Here is a 21,681-nt window from a genome sequence, read left to right as displayed (position 1 = left end):
TTGATTGCGTGTTGTATACCGTGTTTATTGTGTGCTCGTGTTACTGGCTTCGTTCAGCTTCATGTTGCGGTGCTAATGTTGCATGTTGCTGGCTTCGCTCGGCCTTATGTTGTGGTTATAATGTTGTGTGTGTGGCTGTTTCGCTCAGCTTTATTTTGCTGTTACAATGTTGTGTGGGTCAAATTTGATGTCAATATTTGGTCATCAAAATCGATGCCTGCCGACCACCCAGATAATTTGCGGTCCACCTTTTAAGACATGGGGGAAGGGGACCCTTCCAGGTCTTGCAGTAACGTGCTATGGTATCAAAAGCTTTTGATAGATCAAGCGCAACGAGTACTGTTCTATGGTGGGGGTTTTGATTTAAACCGCAATTTATCTGGGTGCTGATGGCATTTAGCACGGTGTTGGTGCTATGGAGTTTTCTGAAGCCATGCTGATGACAGGCTAGCTGCAAATTGGCTTTGAAGTAGGGGAGCAAAATGGCTTCAAGCGTCTTGGCTACTGGCGATAGGAGAGATATCGGGCGATATGACTCTCCTATGTTAGCTGGTTTCCCAGGCTCTAATAGCGGGACCACCTAGGCCGTTTTCCATTTATCGGGTATGACAAAAGTGGAAAGAGACAGGTTGAAGACATGTGCTAAATATTTGAAACCCTCTTTCCCTAGGCTTTTAAGCATCGGCATGGCTATGCCGTCTGGGCCCACTGCTTTGGATGGTTTAGCTTGACCGATGGCATCCACAACCTCTTTGGCGGTGATGGTAATTGGTGACGCGCTGAATTTATGTTTATGTGCGTGTCTGTTCGCCCTCCGTCTATCTTTGTCGACCGTAGAATGCATTATATATTGTAGGCAGAAAGCGCTCGCGCATTTTTTCGCATCCGACAGCACTTTATCGCCAAAGGCGATGGAAACTTTGTCATTGTGCCTAGACGGATTCGATAGGGACTTTACGGTGGACCAAAGTTTACCTACACCGGCAGAGAGATTACAACAGCTTAGGTGCTCCTCCCATTTCGCCCGCTTGTGTTCATCCACAAGCAGTCTTATGCGTTGGTTTATGTCCCTTATTTGGGGGTCGCCGGGATCGTGCTGTCTTATAAGGTCACGTGCTCTCGCTAAATTTGCGGCCTCCGGCCGGAAGTGGGGCCGAATTTCAGGAATTCTACCGGCGGGAATGAAACGAGCCGAGGCGGATTCAATGCGCTTGCGGAAAGCACGCTCCCCTTGGTGGGCATCAGTCGGGATAGGGAGGGCAGCAAAGCGGTTGTCTGTAAAGGATTTGTATTCGTCCCACTTTCCTTTTTTAAAGTTTATGAAAGTGCGTTTTTCTGTGATGATGAAGTAGGCGGTACGCTCGAGAGAAATAAGTATAGGCAGGTGGTCGGATGCCAATGTTATCATCGGCTGCCAGTTGACGCAGTTTACGAGTTCTGCGCTCACGATTGACATATCCGGGAATTGTGACAGCTTCCTACCATACGCGTGGGGTGTCTCCGTTTATTGTACAGAACGTCGTTTCTTCTCTTTGATCCGCCAGCATCTCACCCATATTGTCCGCCCGCAAGTTTGAATGCCGTAGATCGTGATGGGCATTGAAATCGCCTAAGATAATGCGATTATTGCCAGTGAGTAAGGCGCTGATGTTAGGGCGGTATCCACCGGGGCAACAGGTGGCAGGAGGGATGTAGATGTTGATGATATCTAGGTTTGCAACGCCTGACAGGACAGATAAGCCTTGACGTTCTAAGACACTGTCCCTGCGGCCGATGTCGGGATCAAATATATGATATTGCATAGAGTAGTGTATGATAAACGCGCGGCCGCCTCCTTTTCCGCTCTCGCAAATTTGCTTTGAAATAGGTGAGCAAAATGGCTTCATTTGTCATTGTGCTTAGACGGATTCGATAGGGACTTTACGGTGAACCAAAGCTTACCCACACCGGCAGGGAGGTTACAGCTACTTTGATGCTCCTCACATTTCGCCCGCTTGTGTTCATCCACAAGCAATCTGATGCTGGGATCGAGCTGTCTTATAAGGTAACGTTCTCTCGCTAAATTTGCGGCCTCCGCCAGAAAATGAGGCCGTATTTCGGGAATTCTTCCGGCGGAAATAATCCCACTTTCCCTTTTTTAAGTTTATGAAAGTGCATTTTTCGGTGACTATGAAGTCGACGGTACGCTCGAGCGAAATAAGAATTGGTAGGTGGTCGGATGCCAATGAGCAGATCTTGCTGTGAGTTTAGTCTCTTGAATCGCAGCAATGCGGGTGTTGTGCCGCTCCATGAAATCGACTATCTACATTATCCTCTCAGTTAATCTATTACAGTTTAACTGCAGAACTCTGATGTGCAGCGGGGGAGACGTCGTCACTCTAGGAGTAAGTGAGGGGTGACTACGCCCTAGTTGTAAGAGGCTAGGACGTATTTGCTGTTGTGGTCCTGGGACTGGAAGTCCCTGGGTAAGCACTGAGGTGCCCGCTGTGTTTGGGTTTGCGGCCAGGTAACATGGCGCAATGAAGCCCGTCGGTGGTTTGCCGTCGTGGAGCCCCCATCTAGGAAAGTGGCACCGTCCAAGGCAGGAGCGGCATTGGGCGGATGGCGCAAATATATATATTCTGTGCTTGCAAACGGTGCAAAAGGTGGCACGGCCACACAAAAAAAATTTATAAAAGTTACGAGGACGTCGGGTTTTGGGATCTAGCCCAGAACAACCTGTCCGATGCTACCATCCCTAGCACGTGACACACTGACAAAAAAGATTCTTTTCCAGCAAACGCAGCAAAACCATTTCTCGGGACCGGGAGCAATCCTTGATTTTGTTGTTGTTGTTGTTGTTGTTGTTGTTGTAGCGATAGAGGTTGCTCCCCAAATGCTTTGGGGAGTGTTATCGATGTAATGGTAGGCCATCCCCTCCCTGTTGTTGTTGTTGTAGCAATGCTCGCCCCACCTAATAGCCGCGACCGATCACAAATTGTCATCAATATCCTCTAACGGGAGTCCAAGGAAACTTGCCGTTTCAACAGGAGTGGACCATAAGGAAAGGGGTGTTAGAGGCGTTGGTTCCACATTACAATTAAAGAGATGGTTGGTGTCATGTGGGGACACATTGCAAGCAGGGCATACATTTTGTATGTCGGGGTTGATTCTGGATAGGTAAGAGTTTAACCTGTTACAGTATCCAGAACGAAGTTGAGCAAGAGTGACACGCGTTTCCCTGGGGAGTATGCGTTCCTCTTCTGCGAGTTCTGGATATTTTTCTTCAAGTACTGGATTCACCGGGCAATTCCCGACATAAAGGTCCGACGCCTGTCTATGGAGTTCACCAAGGACCTGCTTGTGTTTTTCCGCTTCATACGGCTGGGTTCTCAGGTGCCGTATTTCCTCAAAATGCTTACGGAGATGACTCCTTAGGCCCCTAGGCGGTGCTGGTTCGTCAATCAGATGTCTGTTGGGATGCCCAGGTTTCTGGGTATTCAACAGAAACTGTTTGGTCAGCATCTCATTTCTCTCCCTGATGGGGAGTATTCTCGCCTCATTATGCAGATGGTGTTCTGGGGACATAAGAAGACAGCCCGTGGCGATTCTGAGAGCAGTATTTTGGCAGGCCTGTAGTTTCTTCCAGTGGGTGGTTTTTAGGCTTGGCGACCATATGGGTGACGCGTAGCACGTAATCGGCTGGCTAATTGCTTTGTATGTGGTCAGGAGCGTTTCTTTAACTTTTCCCCAGGTACTGCCAGCAAGGGATTTGAGGATTTTATTACGGCTCTGAATTCTTGGAACAATTGCGGTTGCGTGCGCACCAAAATGTAGATCCTGATCAAACGTCACACCCAAGATTTTGGGGTGTAGGACAGTCGGTAGCGTAGTGCCATCGACGTGGATGTTCAATATGGTCGACATTTGGGGCGTCCATGTTGTAAATAAGGTCGCGGAAGATTTAGTCGGAGACAATGCCAGGTTTCGCTAGGCGAAAAAACTGGAGAGATCAGGGAGATAGCCGTTTATTTTATTGCATAGCTCATCGATCTTTGGGCCTGGGCCTGTGGCCATTATTGTGCAGTCATCGGCGTAGGAAACGATTGTGACTCCTTCCGGTGGTGAAGGTAGCTTAGATATGTAGAAATTAAACAAAAGCGGGGATAGGACACCACCCTGTGGCACCCCTTGTTTAATTCTCCTTTGTTTTGATGTTTCGTTTCTGAATTGCACCGATGCCTGCCGACCACCCAGATAATTTGCGGTCCACCTTTTAAGACATGGGGGAAGGGTGGACCCTTCCACGTCTTGCAGTAACGAGCCATGGTTGACCGTATCAAAAGCTTTTGATAGGTCTAACGCTACGAGTACTGTTCTATGGTGGGGATATTGATTCAAACCGCAATTTATCTGGGTGCTAATGACATTTAGCGCGGAGGTAGTGCTATGGAGTTTTCTGAAGCCATGCTGATGAGGGGCTAGCTGCAAATGTGCTTGGAAATAAGGGAGCAAAATGGCTTCAAGCGTCTTTGCCACTGGCGATAGGAGAGATATCGGACGATATGACTCACCTACGTTAGCTGGTTTCCCAGGTTTTAGTAGCGGGACCACCTTGGCCATTTTCCATTTCTCGGGTATGACAAAGGTGGAAAGAGACAGGTTGAAGACATGCGCTAAATATTTGAAACCCTCTTTCCCTAGGTTTTTAAGCATCGGCATGGCTATGCCGTCTGGGCCCACTGCTTTGGATGGTTTAGCGCGACCAATGGCGTCTTCAACCTCTCTAGCGGTGATGGTAATTGGTGACGCGCTGAGTTTGTGTTTATGTGCGTGTCTATTGGCTCTCCGTCTATCTTTGTCGACCGTAGGATGCATTATATATTGTCGGCATAAAGCGCTCGCGCATTTTTTCGCATCCGACAGCACCTTATCGCCAAAGGCGATGGAAACTTTGTCTTTGTGCTTAGTCGGATTCGATAGGGACTTTACGGTGGACCAAAGTTTACCTACACCGGTAGAGAGATTACAACCTCTTAGGTGCTCTTCCCATTTCGCCCGCTTGTGTTCGTCCACAAGCAATCTGATGCGTTGGTTTATATCCCTTATTTGGGGGTCGCCTGGATCAAGCTGTCTTATAAGGTCGCGTTCCCTCGCTAAGCTCGCGGCCTCCGCCGGGAAGTGGGGCCGGATTTCGGGAATTCTCCCGGCGGGAATGAAATGTGCCGAGGCGGATTCAATGACCTTACGGAAGGCACGCTCCCCTTGGCGGGCATCAGTCGGGATAGGGAGGGCAGCAAAGCTGCTGTCTGTTGCAGATTTATATTCTTCCCACTTTCCTTTTTTAAAGTTTATGAAAGTGCGTTTTTCGGTGACGATGAAGTCGGCGGTACGCTCGAACGAAATAAGTATGGGCAGGTGGTCGGATGCCAATGTTACCATCGGCTGCCAGTTGACGCAGTTTACGAGTTCTGCGCTCACGATTGAGATATCTGGCGAGCTATGACAGCTTCCTACCATACGTGTGGGGGCGTCTCCGTTTATTGTGCAGAACGTCGTTTCGTCTATTTGGTCCGCCAACATCTCACCCCTACTGTCCGCCCGCAAGTTTGAATGCCATAGGTTGTGATGGGCATTGAAATCGCCTAAGATAATGCGATTGTTGCCAGTGAGTAAGGCCTCGATATTAGGGCGGTATCCACTGGGGCAACAGGTGACAGGAGGGATGTAGATTTTGATGATTTCTAGATTTGCATCGCCTGACCGGACAGATAGGCCTTGACGTTCTAAGACATTGTCACTGCGGTCGATGCCAGGATCAAATATATGATATTGCACAGAGTGGTGTATAATAAACGCGAGGCCGCCTCCGTTTCCGCTCTCGCGGTCTTTCCTGTGGACATTATAACCAGAGCAGGTCTGCAATGCAGATCTTGCTGTGAGTTTAGTCTCTTGAATCGCAGCAATGCGGATGTTGTGCCGCTTCATGAAATCGACTATCTCCGTAATCTTCCCAGTTAGTCCATTACAGTTGAACTGCAGAATTCTGAAGTGCATGAGGGGTGACGCCGCCATTCTAGGGGTAAGTGAGGGGTGACTACGCCTAGGTTGTGGAAGGCCAGGACGCAGTTGCTGTTGTGGCCTTGGGACTGGGCGCCCTTGGGCAAGCATTGGGGTACCCGGATGATTTGGGTTTGCGACCTGGCAACATGGCGCGATGAAACCCGTCGGGGGGTTGCCGTCGCGGAGACCAGAACATCTAGGAAAGTGGCACCACCCAAGGCAGGAGCTGCATTGAGCGGATGTCGCAAACCTATATATTCTGTGCTGGCAGACGGTGCAAACGGAGGCAGTGACTAAGAGTCTGTTTCCCTGACCTGCACGATTGCTGCCAGAAAAGAGGGGGGAGAAGAAGACGGGGGCAGGGGCTGATGCTCAGCATTGCAACCAGCTCTACTACGAAGGTAGTAGTTATGAGTGGTATCAGCTGTTTGAGTTGTTGGCGCCGTGGGGCGCGAGCAGCAGCGGGTACTTGTTGTGGCTTGCTGAGCAGCGAAGCTGCTGGAAGGTAGTGGGGATACGCTTAGGCGTAGACTACGGGACGCCCTTGGGCGTGAGCAGCAAGGAGCCACAAAAGATTTATAAAAGTTACGTGGACGTCGGGGTTTGGGATCAAGCCCAGAACAACCTGTCCGATGCAACCATCTCTTGCACGAGACACACTGAACAGAGTATGACCGTCCTAAAAAGATTCTTTTCTGGCAAATGCAGCAAAACCATTTCTCATGACCGGGGTCAGGAGACGGACCCGGATTGGGTTCGATACCTTCCCGGAGTAAGAGAATATGTAGCAGTCCTGCTGCAAGGAGCTGCTGGGAGGATGACAATTTGTGAGAGGGACGAAACAAATTAAATGGGGTCACACTGAAATGACAGTCCTTGGTCGGGAAAAATCCCGAGTCGCTCCGGTACATAGAACCGACTGCCTTGGGAAGCGCCATCCCCTCCCTCCCCACCCCAAGTTCCATGAGGAGCTTGGGGTCACCAGAGCCTCGTCTGTTAGTGAAATGGGATTCGCTGCAGATAGGTGAGGTTGACAATTGGGTTTGGAGAAGCTATATATTGCGCTGGCAACCTGAAGGGTTGCGCTACACAGCCCCTTGAATCTGGTATTTTAGTCGCCTCTTACGACAGGCATACCTACCGCGGGAATATTATGACCCCCTAACTCTCTGGGGTCATATAGGGTTGCGCTACACAGCCCCTTGAATCCTTCTGGTATTTAAGTCGCTCTTACGACAAACATACCTGCCGCGGGTATATTTTAAAGCTTCTTATCTGCTGGGTTGGTGAGGTTGACAGTTTGGTTGGAGAAGCTATAAATTGCGGTGACAACCCTTTGAAATGGATATTGTGCAGTCGTCTCAGTAGGAAACTGTGGTAACTCCTGGTGGCAATGGTGTTTTTAGATAAGTAGATATTAAATAAAACTTTGTAAAGGAAACCACTCTCTTGCACCTCTTCATTTAGATATTTCGCTTCTGAAATCGATTTAATTAGCTTATTTCCGAGATATTGCAATCGCTCTTGTCTATTTCACAGCCATCACAATCTCGAAAGGTGAATGGTTTAAAATATGTGTAAGGACATTGCCATTGATGGTCTTGTTTTGCCAATTTTCGGTAGATATTCGACCAGTTGGTATGAAGCGAGCCGAAGCTGACGTAAAAATTTTTTGCCAATCCATATATGTAGCTTTTCCAAGTAAATGTGGGCATTCGTAGCCATTAAACAGTACATATTTGTTATAAATGGTCATGATACCTACCATCTTGGCTTGTATGAATGCCAGAGGTCTTGTCCAATAGCATTGGTACAATAACCACTCGACCAACAAGTGACTACACAAAATATGGTGTTGACTACATAAAAGCATAAATAATGCTGGCAAACTTTCAAAAAAAAAAATAGAAAAAGTAATTACTACAAAAGCCCAAAAGATACACACAAACGGTCATGATGCAACCGGCCATCTTCGTACACAATTTGTAAGCAAATGCTCTAAATCGAAGGCGGCCGGTAATAGGCTGTTCCCAATATTATTTTTGGTATTTACTGTTTTGAGATTGAAATTCTATAAACATTCGTACATATGCAAATATTTATGTACAGATGAATACATTTTTTGTACCAATATGAAGCAAGTTAATATAAAAGATTAAATTTACTTACATTTTTGTATTATCCCAAGTTGTTGTTGTTCAACTATTTCTGTTTATCTTTTACTAACGCTTTTCATGACTGTAAATATCGACAAATCAGAGGTCATATATGGAAATTTGTAAAGAGAATGTCAATAAATTTACAATTGCTCTTGTTGTTGAGTAGCCTTTGCGATAAATATAAAAATGCGGAGGTGGTTATAATTACTTTTAGATTTTTTCCGCAATTATTAGTTCAGAACGCCGTAGTAGCTTGTAAACATTTCCAAGTATTTTTTTTTTAGATATTTGCTATATCAATGAAATCACTTGGTTTTGTGCAGCTGAGATTTCGATTGTATAAATATTTGCTTTTTGACGCAACACTTTGTACAAAGGAATTCAGCTGCGATATTTTATATTTTTTCGAAAGTTATTTACATAATTCTAATGAGCTTCAATCAGACTTCTGCAATTTAAAATTGTTATATATTTTACCACATTTTATTGCGTTGTTTTCAAGATAACTTTCTTCCCAAAAGACTTTTGTTGCTTTCGCGACATACAATTTTTGCACTTTCTTTGTCTCCTCAGTTTACATTCTATTATCGCTTCTTTTCGTAATTACATATCTATGGTTGCCATGGTTCAACTATATACAGGTTGGCTCATCTGTAAAGCAACAAAATATCTCTGTTCAAATTGTCAAAATCTGTGTATTGGTGTTGGTGCGAATGGTATGGAATGGAAACATTAAACTTAGCAGTTTTTGTATGTGTAAGTAAAATGTTGCCAATGGGTTGGTTTTTTTTTGAGTTTGCCATCTCCTTTTGACAATCCCTTCGACCATGCAATGACATAAATAAAATCAGCTGATGAGATGAGCCAACCTGCACATAATTGAAACATGATGGTTGCCAAGTCAGCTGGAAAACCTTTCCTCTGTCAACAGAAGTTTACAATCCTCGCGATCCAATGAACAGCGATCCAGATACCGATAAGAATTTAACATACAAATGCAATAACATCCCACCAAAAATTTACCCGTAAATTGGCCAGTAAAATGACTAATACCCTTCAAAAAACGCTACCCGCGTAAATAGTGTAAGGAATACTCCTTTAGGAGTAAAGGATTGTTCCAAAACTAATCTGTATTCATAGAAAAAATGTGCTCCAATTAACATTGCGATGTCCTAGGAGAGGAGTAGGTGATCCACCCTCGCTTTGTTTGTGAGTATTCTATAGAGTACTTACGTGAGAGTACTTTCACTGTAGTACTCCCTGGAGCACCCACAGAGGATCATATGCCAAAGTAGTAAAGAGGAATTGTGTCGGAAAGAATTCCCTTCAAAAAACGCGAGTACTCTATAAATAATGTAAGGAATACTCCTTTGGGAGTATAGGACTGCTCCAAATCTAATCTGTATTCATACAAAAAATGTGCTCCAATTAACATTGCGATGTCCTAGGAGAGGAGTAGGTGATCCCACTCTCGCTTTGTTTGTGAGTATTCCATAGAGTACATACGTGAGAGTACTTTCCAAAGTACTTTCACTGTAGTACTCCATGGAGCACCCACAGAGGATCATATGCCAAAGTACTAAAGAGGAATTGTGTCGGAAAGAATTATCGAAGTGAATTTAATTTAAAATGAATTTAATGAAGAGGGCAATACAACTTTTATATTTTATACTAAAAATATTCAAAAATCTGGCAACTCTGGCTAAGCAAGTCGAAAGTTTCTTTGCTCGTCCTTTTGAAAATTTAATTAATTGGTTTAAAGTGTCAAACAATTGTGAGAATTGCTAAATACATGGTTATATCCTTTCTATTGATTGAAAGTTAATGGACGTTTTTTTTGCTCTCTGGCGTATTTCTTGTAAAAGTGGATAGTTGTGAATCTAAAATTAAATTGCAGTGCACCAACAATAACTAATGCACTTATAAATTTAATTGCATGCAACAACAATTAGTGCATAGAACAAGTAAATACACTTTGCGCCATTACTAACTAACCTGACACTTGCCAAGCGGTCAACTGCGCCACCTGTGTGTGAAGACATCTGACCATCAGTTTATATAAAGGTGACCAGACGTTCATTATTGAATCTACTTGCTCGCTTTGTTTTCGTTTTTGTTTTGGTATTTTGTTCTCGAGTTTTTGATCTCAACTTAATTATGGATGACTTTTGCGGAAAATGTGATAAGGGTTTTGGTCGTACTGACAATACATGTGTGCCGTGTAATGGCTTTTGTAAAAAGCGCTTCCATCGCGCGTGCTGTGAGGGCGCCATCACTGAATATGACGTTAGACTAATAAAATCAAATTATCATATACGCTACATGTGTGCGGAGTGTGTAAATGCGCCTATTAAAGTTTCGAAGGCATTTGACTCCGTCCTAGCCTCTCAAAAACTGGGGCTAGAAGCCATAATGACTGCTTTTGAAGTAAAATTCAGGGATTTGTCTACCCAAATAGATGGCATAAAAAACTTAATTTGTTGTAACCAAGCTGTTAACATGGAGGATGAAAAAAGCAGCAACAAAGACAAAGCGAAGGAAAGAGCAAGTTCAAATAAGCGCAGTGCTAAAAATAAGAATAAAAACAATAAGAACAATCGTGATAGCATTGGTGTGTTGGGTGCCGAAATCGGTGCGCTCAAAGCTGCAGTGAGTTCGTGTACTTTGCCCCCAAAACACAACAACGATGCTATGCTTACATATGCAATGGATCTATGCACTTTCTCGCCGGTGCCTTCTGGCTCGCATTCGCAGTGTACGGGTCCCCCTCTAAACACTCCTCTAGAAGGTTCACAGCTACATATAGCTGATAATGCATCGGCTATGCTCACACCTACACCCCTCTCTGTGCCTATCCCACCTTCGTTTTCGTCAATTGTTTTGTCACCGTCCGCTGTCTGCAGTGACGCCAGGCTGTCTACTGTTGAAAATTCTGGCGCCGCTAATTCAAACAATTTCACCGCCGCCGATAAAGTACATACTGTCGTCCCACAGACTAATAATGATGCCGTCGACACCTCAAGTACCTCTTATGCTGTAAATACCAATGTTAAGCCTTCGACTGCTAATAACATTTCTGTTAACCTTAATGCTAAAGACGTTACCAATAAAACTGCAAAAACTGCACATGCCCACGCTGCTGCTGAACACATAGCCGCTGATAAGGTAAACACGAATGCTAAACCTACACCCTTGGCTCAAGTTCAAATTACTGCTGTTAATGATATAACAACCATTAATAATGACAATGCTGCTTCCAGCTCCACCTACACTGGTGGTGATTCTACCTCCGCCGCTGTGCGTTTGCCAAATGTTGACAATGCGCAACCGAGGCAGGTGACTGCCGTGCCGCCTCGCAGGACAATTTTTGTATCTCGTCTTCATTCTTCGCTTATGGAAAATGATATTATTAAGTATATAGAAGATAAGCTAGACCTTTCACAACCTATTAAAATAGGTGTTTATAAATTTAATTTTAGATATGATAGGGATATTTCATCATTTAAAATATCAGTGCCAGACGCTTATTTTGATAGAGTTCTTGAACATACATTCTGGCCGGAACATTCAGTTGTGCATTTGTTTACAAAAAAACCTAACGCCGCAGGAGCTTCAAAAAACTCAAAAATCCCTGCGGAAACAGTGAAAAAATAACCATCACGTACCAAAATGTTCGTGGCCTAAGATCGAAATTAAGTACCTTTTATCTGAATAGTTTTATTTTTACTTCTCAAGTTATAGCTTTTACTGAAACCTGGTTAAAAGCTGACAATTTTAACTCTGAACTCTTTTCACGTAAATATGTAGTTTATCGGCGTGATCGTGAATCTAGAGCAGGTGGTGTCCTTATTGCTGTTGACTCGACGCTTCCATCTGAGTTGCTGCTATTGGACACCACAAATGACATTGAATTTATAGCAGTAAAGCTTGCCTTGCACAATTTTAGTTTGTTTATCTGCTGCTCGTATATACCGCCACGATCGGATATACACGTTTATACATGTCATAGCACTGTTATTTGCAGTTTGTACTCGCAATTGCGAGACAAAGACCGCCTAGTAGTTTTTGGTGATTTCAATTTATCATCAGTAAATTGGATCAATACCATCGACTCAAATTTCATGACTCCCACTACTCAGCACGAGTTTTTAAACAGCCTGCTAGATACATCTCTTCTCCAAATTAATAATGTTTTAAATTCCAAAAGGAAAATCTTAGACTTAGTTTTTACAGATGACTCTGCGGGTATTACTCTAACCCGAACTCCCCCATTATCCCTTCCTGAAGACCCTCTTCATCCTACGCTTGAGATAGTACTGGATGTTGTTCAACCTGTGATGCTCGATGTTTCTAAGCCCAATTCACGACCCCGGTCGAGATGTTTTTCAAAGACGAATTTTAGTGAGCTCAATAATTTGATCTCTGCCCATGACTGGTCGAGTCTTTATGCGTGTACAGACGTTGAAACAGCGACTTCCTTGTTTTATAGTTCTCTTGATGCTTTGTTTGAAAGCTGTGTCCCCCTTCGTTACTCCAGTACCACCACGGGTAAACCACCTTGGTTCTCAAAGCAACTATTAAGACTTGATAATATTAAATCTAGACTCTATAAGCGTTTCAAAAGATCTGGTAAAGCTATTGATTTATCTAAATATTTAGTGGCGCGCTCCAATTTTCATCGTCTTAACCAGCAGTGTTATAAAGGTTACTTATCATGTTGCAAATTCCAATTTACTAATAATCCGAAACGTTTCTACAGATTTGTTAATTCCAAAAGGAAAATTTCTGGTTTCCCATCTACTTTTATTTATGGGTACAAAAACGCAAATTCTGATCACGAAATCGCTGATTTATTTGCTGAATTCTTTAAATCAACCTATTCATCCCAATGTGTCCAGTCTAATCTTTACCCATATTGCTTGGAAAGTTCTAATAATATTTTAAACCCATTTATTGATAAAGATACTGTTCTTAATAAACTTCTTGCATTGAAACCGATATCTTCGCCGGGTCCGGATGGTGTTCCTAGTTGTGTACTTAAGTACTGTGCTGTCAGCTTATCAGAGCCTATCTTTAAATTATTTAAACTGTCTCTGGAATCCGCATCATTCCCATCTATTTGGAAACAATCGTTTATTATACCTTTGCATAAAAAAGGTAGTAGGTCTAATATTGAGAACTACAGAGGCATAGCTAAGCTCTCAGCTATCCCTAAAACTTTTGAGCAGATAATTACATACCAGCTTCAATACTTGTGTAGCTCTTTAATATCACCTTGTCAACATGGTTTTGTTCATCGGAGATCAACTACTACCAACTTGCTTGAATTTACGTCTTTTGTTATGAATGGTTTTTTAGTTTGCAAACAAACAGATGTAATTTACACCGACTTTAGTAAAGCATTTGACTCTGTTAATCACGAGCTCTAAGTTACCAAACTTGATCTTCTGGGTTTTCCAGCGCCTTTATTAAGTTGGATTTCAAGTTATCTTGAAAATAGGACTCAGCGAGTTTTCTTTAACAACAATCTTTCAAAGTCGTTTGATGTAACTTCTGGCGTGCCCCAGGGTAGCCATTTGGGTCCATTACTCTTTAACCTGTTCATTAACGACTTACCAAAGGTTATATTACATTCTAGAGTTTTTATGTATGCAGATGATGTAAAACTTTGTTACACATATCTGCCTTCGAACTTGTTCTGTTTTAATCAGCTTCAGGCCGATCTGGACTCATTTCAAAGCTGGTGTACTGCAAATTTACTTTTTTTGAATTACTCTAAATGTAAGCAAATGACTTTTCACCGTGTGAAGCCGGTCCTATCATCTTATACACTTAACGGCGACCCCTTGGAGCGGATATCTATTGATACTGATCTAGGAGTTATTTTTGATTCGAAATTAAGTTTTACCACACATATTTCAACCGCTATAAACAAAGCAACTGGTGTATTAGGTTTTATCAAACGTTGGGCTAAAGAGTTTGATGACCCTTATTTCACAAAGATCCTTTATACGTCGCTGGTACGTCCTATTCTCGAGTACTGTTCATGTGTCTGGTCTCCGATCTATCAAATCCATGTTGATCGGATTGAGTCGGTCCAGAGACGGTTTTTAATTTTTGCATTACGAGGTCTCAACTGGGAATCAAGTACTCATCTTCCACCATACAGGAATAGACTTCTTCTAATTAATTTGCCATCTCTAGAGAATCGTAGAGTATTACTTGGCGTTATGTTCATTCACAAGCTCATCATTGGTGTGATTGACTCCCCCTGACCTAATCAGTCAACTAAATTTTGCGGTTCCTGCTAGGGCGTCCAGGCATTTTGTGCCTTTTCATTTACCTCTATGCCGGCAAAATTTTGCTAGAAACAGTCCCCTGCGCCATTGGTGCTCGCGGTACAATGATTTGTATAACTGCATTGGCTTTGAATGTTCGTTTGCTGCTTTACATACTGCTATACTCTTATGTTTAGCCTGATATTTTAATTTTATTTTTTCTTATACAATGCGATGTCAAATGTTTATAACATACAAATTTTCTATGTACCTTTTTTGAATTTTTTAATTTTAAGAATGGCTCTGTATTTTACATATATGTATATCTGTCTATTACAATAATTAGTCGACCGCTTTGTGTTTGCGTCGACTTTAAATAAATAAATAAATAAATAAATAAATAAAAAATGTTATTTAGCATTTGCGTGAATAAAGAAACTAATATTTCTCTATACATACTTTAGTATGTATACATAAAACCAGTGCGCTGTTGCATTTTATCAGAGTTGCCAAAGTAAAATTTTATTATTAGTTATTTGCATGCAATATTTTACTTTTGGCAACTCTGTTCGATCGTCATCGTGTCGTGAACACTGTCGTTAAAAAACGAGCAATGATCGGCTGATGGTGGTCCGCAAACGCATTGCAAAGGAGTATTGTTAGAGTTCTCCAACATGAAGAAAATAGAACACGTAATCCAACAATTTTTGCAAGGTATACATAAAACCAGTGCGCTGTTGCATTTTATCAGAGTTTCCATGGTAAAATTTTATTATCAGTTATTTGTATGCAATATTTTATTTCTGGCAACTCTATTCGATCGTCATCGTGTTGTGATCACGGTCGTTAAAAAACGAGCAGTGATCGGCTGATGGTGGTCCGCAAACACATTGCAAAGTAGTATTGTTAGAGTACTCCAACATGAAGAAAATGGAACACGTAATCTAACAATTTTTGCAGGGTATCTGTGTCGATGGAACACGTAAATCGTTAAGTAGCATTTTTACAGGGCGTCGGGCCCTTTTGTGACCAGTCCATTCCGTCGTACCTATTTATGTGATTGTCCATACTGCTCACACATATGCGGTATTAGGTTATCGAAATGTAAACAAACTATAGTGCTTTACTGTTCTTACATTCATGTTATGACAGTCGTTTTTTAAGTTATATACCTGTAATTTTACGAGTATTATTAAAGTACTTTTACGTTAATATGACCGCCTTTTCACTAGTATTATTACCGTTTTTTTATTTGGATTATACTGCTATATAAATAAAACATTTCCTTAATTCAAATCCATTAACATTTCTTTTATTCAACATTTGTCAGGTCGTGGGTCGTCCCCGCGTTGGGCTACACTCACACTCGGATGTATAGAGCCTCATATGTTAGGGTGGAGTACGCTGTTAAAACAGCAATATTGAAATAAATTTTTTTTGCTCGTTCAAAATATATGAACAAAAAAACCGAAAAGTTACCAGCGGGTCTCCATCCTAAACCGGGGGTGGTATCCACAGAATGGTTGCGCAGAACACCTTTCTACGTTAGCAGCCTTCGGCCGCGCTTATAAACAGTACCCTGGGTGGGTCCAACATCGGTTTGGAGACCAAAACTATATCCACGCAAAACACTTATGTTCACAGTTTTTTTGTTGGGTACACAACATAACAACAATCACATGAAAATCACCAACTTCCACTGCAAATATCTCCGGACAGAGATACAATTTTCATTTTTTTCGCCTTCGTGGCAGTGTTCTCGAGATTAATACGCGTCGTGGAAACCTCTCTCGATATTTTTTTTGGTAGCACACCAGCATTTTAACATAATGAAAATTATAGAAATCGTGTTTACCAAAAATGTAAACACGAGAAACGTCAAATGAAAATGTCCAAAAACACCATTGTGAACTCACGTAAATTCACAATGACGAAAAAAGCTTTGTTGGTAAGGTTGCCGGATGGGCATGCATGATATGGTGAGAATAAGGACAGGGATAGATATAGGGTGGTCATGGTTGCGGTAGACAAAAGAAAGACCGTGGGAAACGGCAAATGGAAACGGTTCTTTTCAGCGGTTCGGATAGTATAAAAGGGGGTAACTGAAGGTGAACAAAAGCAAAGTAAAATATAGCAGCATATCGAGCTAAAGTGCGCGCGCCGCTTTTCTGAAAGGAAGGTACCCGTGAAATTTTGTGTGTGTTTAAGTTTTTTTAAATTCCCTGTGCGCGGAGACCCAGAAAGGGTCAGTGTAGTGCCGAAAATAATAACTCTAGAGATTTTTGATATAAGGCAAATTGCCTTCAATTCTAAGCGCGGTTTCGGTCGATAATCGGTAAGGAGAAGGGCGACACAAAATCCAACCCCCCAGGACAGGATTTATTTGCTGCATAAGGATGTGGAATATTTGTTCACCTGGTGAGTTTTTAAAGTACAAAGATTTTTTTTTATCATATAGACTTTCGCGCCGTTTGGGGTTCACGCGACCTCAATTTCGACTTCGGTCACCAGCCTCTTCAATAAATCCGCAGGCACGGATTTTCCTGGGTGAAGATTCCCACTCAATCATTGTTTTTTTTTTTTGCGTAATCCCAAATTCTAAAAATTACTATCTTTTTGCTTTTTTTTTTTGATTAAAATACTAAATTTTTGTGGATACTCATTTTATATTGCGAGTAGGTATGAGGGTAATATAATATGAATGTATGTGTGACATAGGCGCGTTAACGCCAAAAGGGTTTTTGGAGCCTTAATGAAAGAAGTTAATTGGCGCTAATTGAGATTCCATTCTCGTAGTGGGAACCGGAGGTGGCCAGTGAAGCCTTTTTAAAGCGCCAGGGAATCACATTTTTTGCGAATCACAATTTTTACAAATCACGAATGTCTACAAATTCGATATCAATTTTTTACAAATTCAACAATTTCCTACAAATTCGATAGCATTGGCTACACATTCAATCTCCAATTTATCAGATCCATACAACATTTTCATCAAGTAAATCGTAATTGCATCTCATCACATTTTTGGTATTGCAATTTCATCACCAATAAATCCTTTTATTGCATCTCGGAAAGCTGCGTCCAATTGGATTTGTTTATTCACCTAGCCATTTACCCTAACGTTGGAGCGACCTACCTCATTATAGCATTCAGCAAAAAAGTTCACCATCGATCACCACGCACAGAGCACAGCAACATGCAATGCCAAAACAAGAATGCTGTTAAATTCCTCTGCCACGCACCAGAATGCTGTTAAATTCCCCTGCCACGCACCAGAATTCTGTTAAATTCCTCTGCCATGCACCAGAATTCTGTTGAATTCTTCTGCCACGCACCAGAATTCTGTTAAATTCCTCTGCCAAACACAAGAATTCTGTTATTCCTCTGGAAAATTACAAATCTGTTAAATTCCTCTGCCACGCACCAGAATTCGTTAAATTCCTCTGCCATGCACCAGAATTTTGTTAAATTCTGTTGTGTTGGTAGCCAAAAAAATTCACCATAACAACAAAAGCTTTTTATGGTAGATAGAAATTAACAAACGAGTCAGGGTAGTCTAAGAATTGTTTTTTTTTTATCCCAAATTTTAAACTGTATGAAATATGAATTTTACATTGATGTGCATGGACATATATCCGAGTCACTATAAATCTTTTCCGTTTTAGTCTTAAACGTAATATTCGATTAAACCAAAATTTATAAAATTGTAAGGCGTCTATGAGTCACAAAATATACCAGAACGATTAATTAAGCTGTTTTTTTTGTCTTACCTTTTTTTTGCAGAGGGTATAAACCCTGCACCAATAAGCCCCCCAATCCCCACATAAAAGAGCTCTTTTAGGCAGGCATTAGGGTGTGTTTTAAAACTCTTTTTTTTTATATAACTCCACTTGAGTAGATAAGAGTTTGGTGATTTTGGCGACAGAAAGACCCAGAAATATATTTGAACATTTGTCATACAGCTTTTTTATACGGAATTCATGTGCGCATTTTGATTCTTTTTAGGTTTATAATATTTATAGGCCTGTTTACGCGTTCATAAATACTGTTTGTAATACGTTTATTTTTACTTTTATATGTTTGCATAAGGATATACATTTTTTTTTTGCGAAGGAACCCATATGTGTTAAATTAAAATTTACATATATGTATATATATAAAATAAGGTGTTTGAAGAAAAATATTATTGAATATAAACGAAGCTTGATTTTTTGTATAAGATTTTATTTCATTCGTGTATAGATTTTAAGGTTATGTTTATTAAAAATGCGTTATTGAAGTGAAAAGAGAAGTAATATGGCTGGCTAATTTCTTTTGGGGCGGGATGTAAGGATGGAATGATGAGGAGGTAAGTAGGAGTATGGAGCATGGCATTAGGGTGACCGCAGAGTAGGTTGCACGATGCGAGCGGTCCAAGGTTGGGTGGGATTCCTGTTGTGCGGTGGGTAAGTGAACCCGAAGAGGTGAACGGAAGTAAGTAAATATATGTGTGCGTCCGGTTCCAAGATGGCGGGTTGAGAACCACGGCCTGCCAAACGTACTGAGCTAGCTAGGGCCACCATCTGGAACCAAAGCAACGTGTACGTGACACATTTTTATAATATATTAGATTATTTATAATAGTTGTAAATTATTAACTATAACTCTTAAGGAAGGAATAGTTTTTCAGTCTTTTTGGTGAGCATAAATACAAATTTTATTGTATGCGATTGTTTGCATACAAAGTTAAGGGAAACTTAAATAAATTAATTAATGATATAGAAAACAAAAGAGAAGAACTAAGCCATCAAATCGCGAGTAGGCAATTCACAATTTGAGTAAGTTGACTTGTAATTCGCCAATTTTAATACTATACCTTTTTTACCTTTTTACTTGCTGGCTCGAGGTCTTATAAATGGGATTCAAGGGGTTGTGTAGCGCAATATATAGCTTCTCCAACCTAATTGTCAACCTCACCTTCGAGCGGCGAATCCCGTTTCACTAACAGACGAGGCTCTGGCGACCCCAAGCTCCTCATGGAACTTGGGGGTGGGGAGGGAGGGATGGCCTGAAGGTTTAATGTGGCCATTTAATCGTTCCCGAGATGGTCGGGGCAGCACCTTAATGGTGCTGTGTTACCGGAGCGTATCGGATCTGTATCCGACAAAGGACCATCACATCGATAACACTCCCCAAAGCCTTCGGGGAGTAACCTAATCGCTACAACAACAACAAATAAAAACACGGTGTTTATATTTTGTGCCAATATATTTAGATTACACATCGGTAATCGTCTTCAAGGCCGAACTAACAACAAACATAAAAACATTTAATGTAACAAACAATAATTTTATATTTTAATCAAAACACTTGATACCTCCATTATTTCACATTCGTACTGTATAACGAGGAGTATTAAACTGTTTCTTTTTTGTTAACAAGTGTCTGTATGCTTGCGCTGTGTTATCAATATCTGTTTTGTAGTTCATACGTATGTCCGTCGGTGTATTCACTATATGTAAAATTTCCAATGTATATCTCTTTTTCCATTGTTTCTCTTTTTGGATAACTGCAGCGTCGTTGAAGTGCGGAGTATGCGCCTCTCTTGCACAGTGCGCCATGATTGCTGTTTTGTGGTTATTTGTATGATTACAACTTTTAAAATCAGTTTTGTGTTGTGGGAGACGTGTTTTCAATTTTGATTTCGTAGTACCCACATATATTTCGTTACATAATTCTTTATCATTACCTCTACAAGGTATTTTGTATATAACGTCACTTTTTTCTGTTTCTGGTATTAGCGACTTCGTACGATTGAAAATGGATTTTAATGTGTTGATTGGCTTGTGGGCTATTTTTATTTCCTCACTATTATAGCAGTCAGATTTTGCAAGGCGCTCTGATAATTTAGGTACATAAACTACAGATTTAAATATTTTCGCTTTCTCTGATCTAGTTTTCACATTTTTTTAAAGAGCTCTTCTTACTAAAGTTTTAATAATGGCCGCTATTATGAGCATCTTTCGATCTTCGACTGTGGTCGAAAGAGCTGATCGAACGAATTTTCATTCGGTATTATGACGCACGTTCGATGAAGGCAAGCATTATTGTGAATTTCGATAAATTCAAAAGTTCACAATAGCACATTTCCTTCAGCTGTCAAATAAAATAAAATTAATAGACAAAAGCAGATCTAGTTATTAAATGCAAATATTGAAAATAAAAGTACGACTACGACGGAATTGTGGTTTTATGATTCGTCAGAAGAAGAGAAAAGCTTACTGGAGCTAGTCAGAAGTAGAAGACGCGTGAGGGATGCTTCAAATACTTTGAAAATGAATTCCACCACGTAAGTGTAGCTTTCTAAATAAGTTGTTAAATTGTTGAAATTATAAGTTTTGTTTATAGATTTATTCAAAACTTCAGACTGTCCAAAGAAGCGTTCATGGACTTGTTGTCCAGTACAGATGAACTGCTTCAGCAATGCACAAGAGCCAAGCATATTCCTAATATTCTAAAATATGCAACAGTTCTCCGATTTTGTGCTTGGGGATCCTACCAACTGAGCATTGGAAACGAAAATGCATTCGTACTTGCCCAGCCGAATGTGTCTGTGGTTCTAACAGAGGTGTTGAATGTCTTGGAAAATTTTATTTGTGAAAGATGGATAAAATTCAATTATGAGGAGGCTGAGCTACATCAATCAAAGTTGCATTTCTATAATGTTAGCAGAATTCCAGGGATTATTGGCTGTGTTGATGGCACACACATTAAAGTTGTTGCTCCCAAAAAAGGATTACAGAATTTTTATTACAACAGAAAAGGATTCTACAGCATTAATGCTATGATTGTAAGTATACCATTTTGATATTAGTTTCAGGTTGGAAATACATAAGTTTACATCTTTATACAAATATTTTTTAGGTTTGTGACCATTCTATGACTATACGATACATAAATGCAAAATATCCGGGAGCAACACATGGTTCTTGTGTGTTCAATATGTCGGCCTTGAAATCACATTTGGAACAGCAAGAGCCCTTCCTACACACCAGAAAAATACAAATTATAAACGTGTGTGCGGCTTTGCACAGTACAAATTTCTGTAGAAGAGTTATCTAATGAAGAGGACGACCATGATATCCCATTCGCCGAAATTGAATCCACAACCAACTTGGAAGCAGAAGAAATCAGAAACTAAATATTGCGAGTTTTGTAGATAC

The 21,681-nt window shown here is 41.2% G+C and overlaps 1 protein-coding gene across 6 annotated transcripts in view; it reads right to left on the bottom strand.

Moving 5' to 3' along the window:
- Positions 1-8,772, bottom strand: part of tamo (PUB and ZnF_RBZ domain-containing protein tamozhennic) — an 84,163-nt gene extending 75,391 nt beyond the window's left edge. The window contains exons 1-2 of one of the 6 annotated variants that reach the window (XM_067773577.1): positions 8,346-8,772; positions 8,212-8,280 (exon numbers count right to left, since the gene is read on the bottom strand). The gene's annotated coding sequence lies outside the window, so the exon portion shown is untranslated. Of the gene's footprint in view, positions 1-8,211 lie in introns of all 6 variants that reach the window. The other 5 variants (XM_067773578.1, XM_067773580.1, XM_067773579.1 and 2 more) reach the window with 5 other exon arrangements.
- Between the last annotated feature and the right edge of the window lie 12,909 nt (positions 8,773-21,681).

Source organism: Eurosta solidaginis, chromosome 3, assembly GCF_040869045.1.
Source record: "Eurosta solidaginis isolate ZX-2024a chromosome 3, ASM4086904v1, whole genome shotgun sequence".
Taxonomy (NCBI): Eukaryota; Metazoa; Arthropoda; class Insecta; order Diptera; family Tephritidae; genus Eurosta; species Eurosta solidaginis.
The sequence above is the reverse complement of the archived record's forward strand: the minus strand, read 5'-3'. Positions and strand labels throughout refer to the sequence as shown.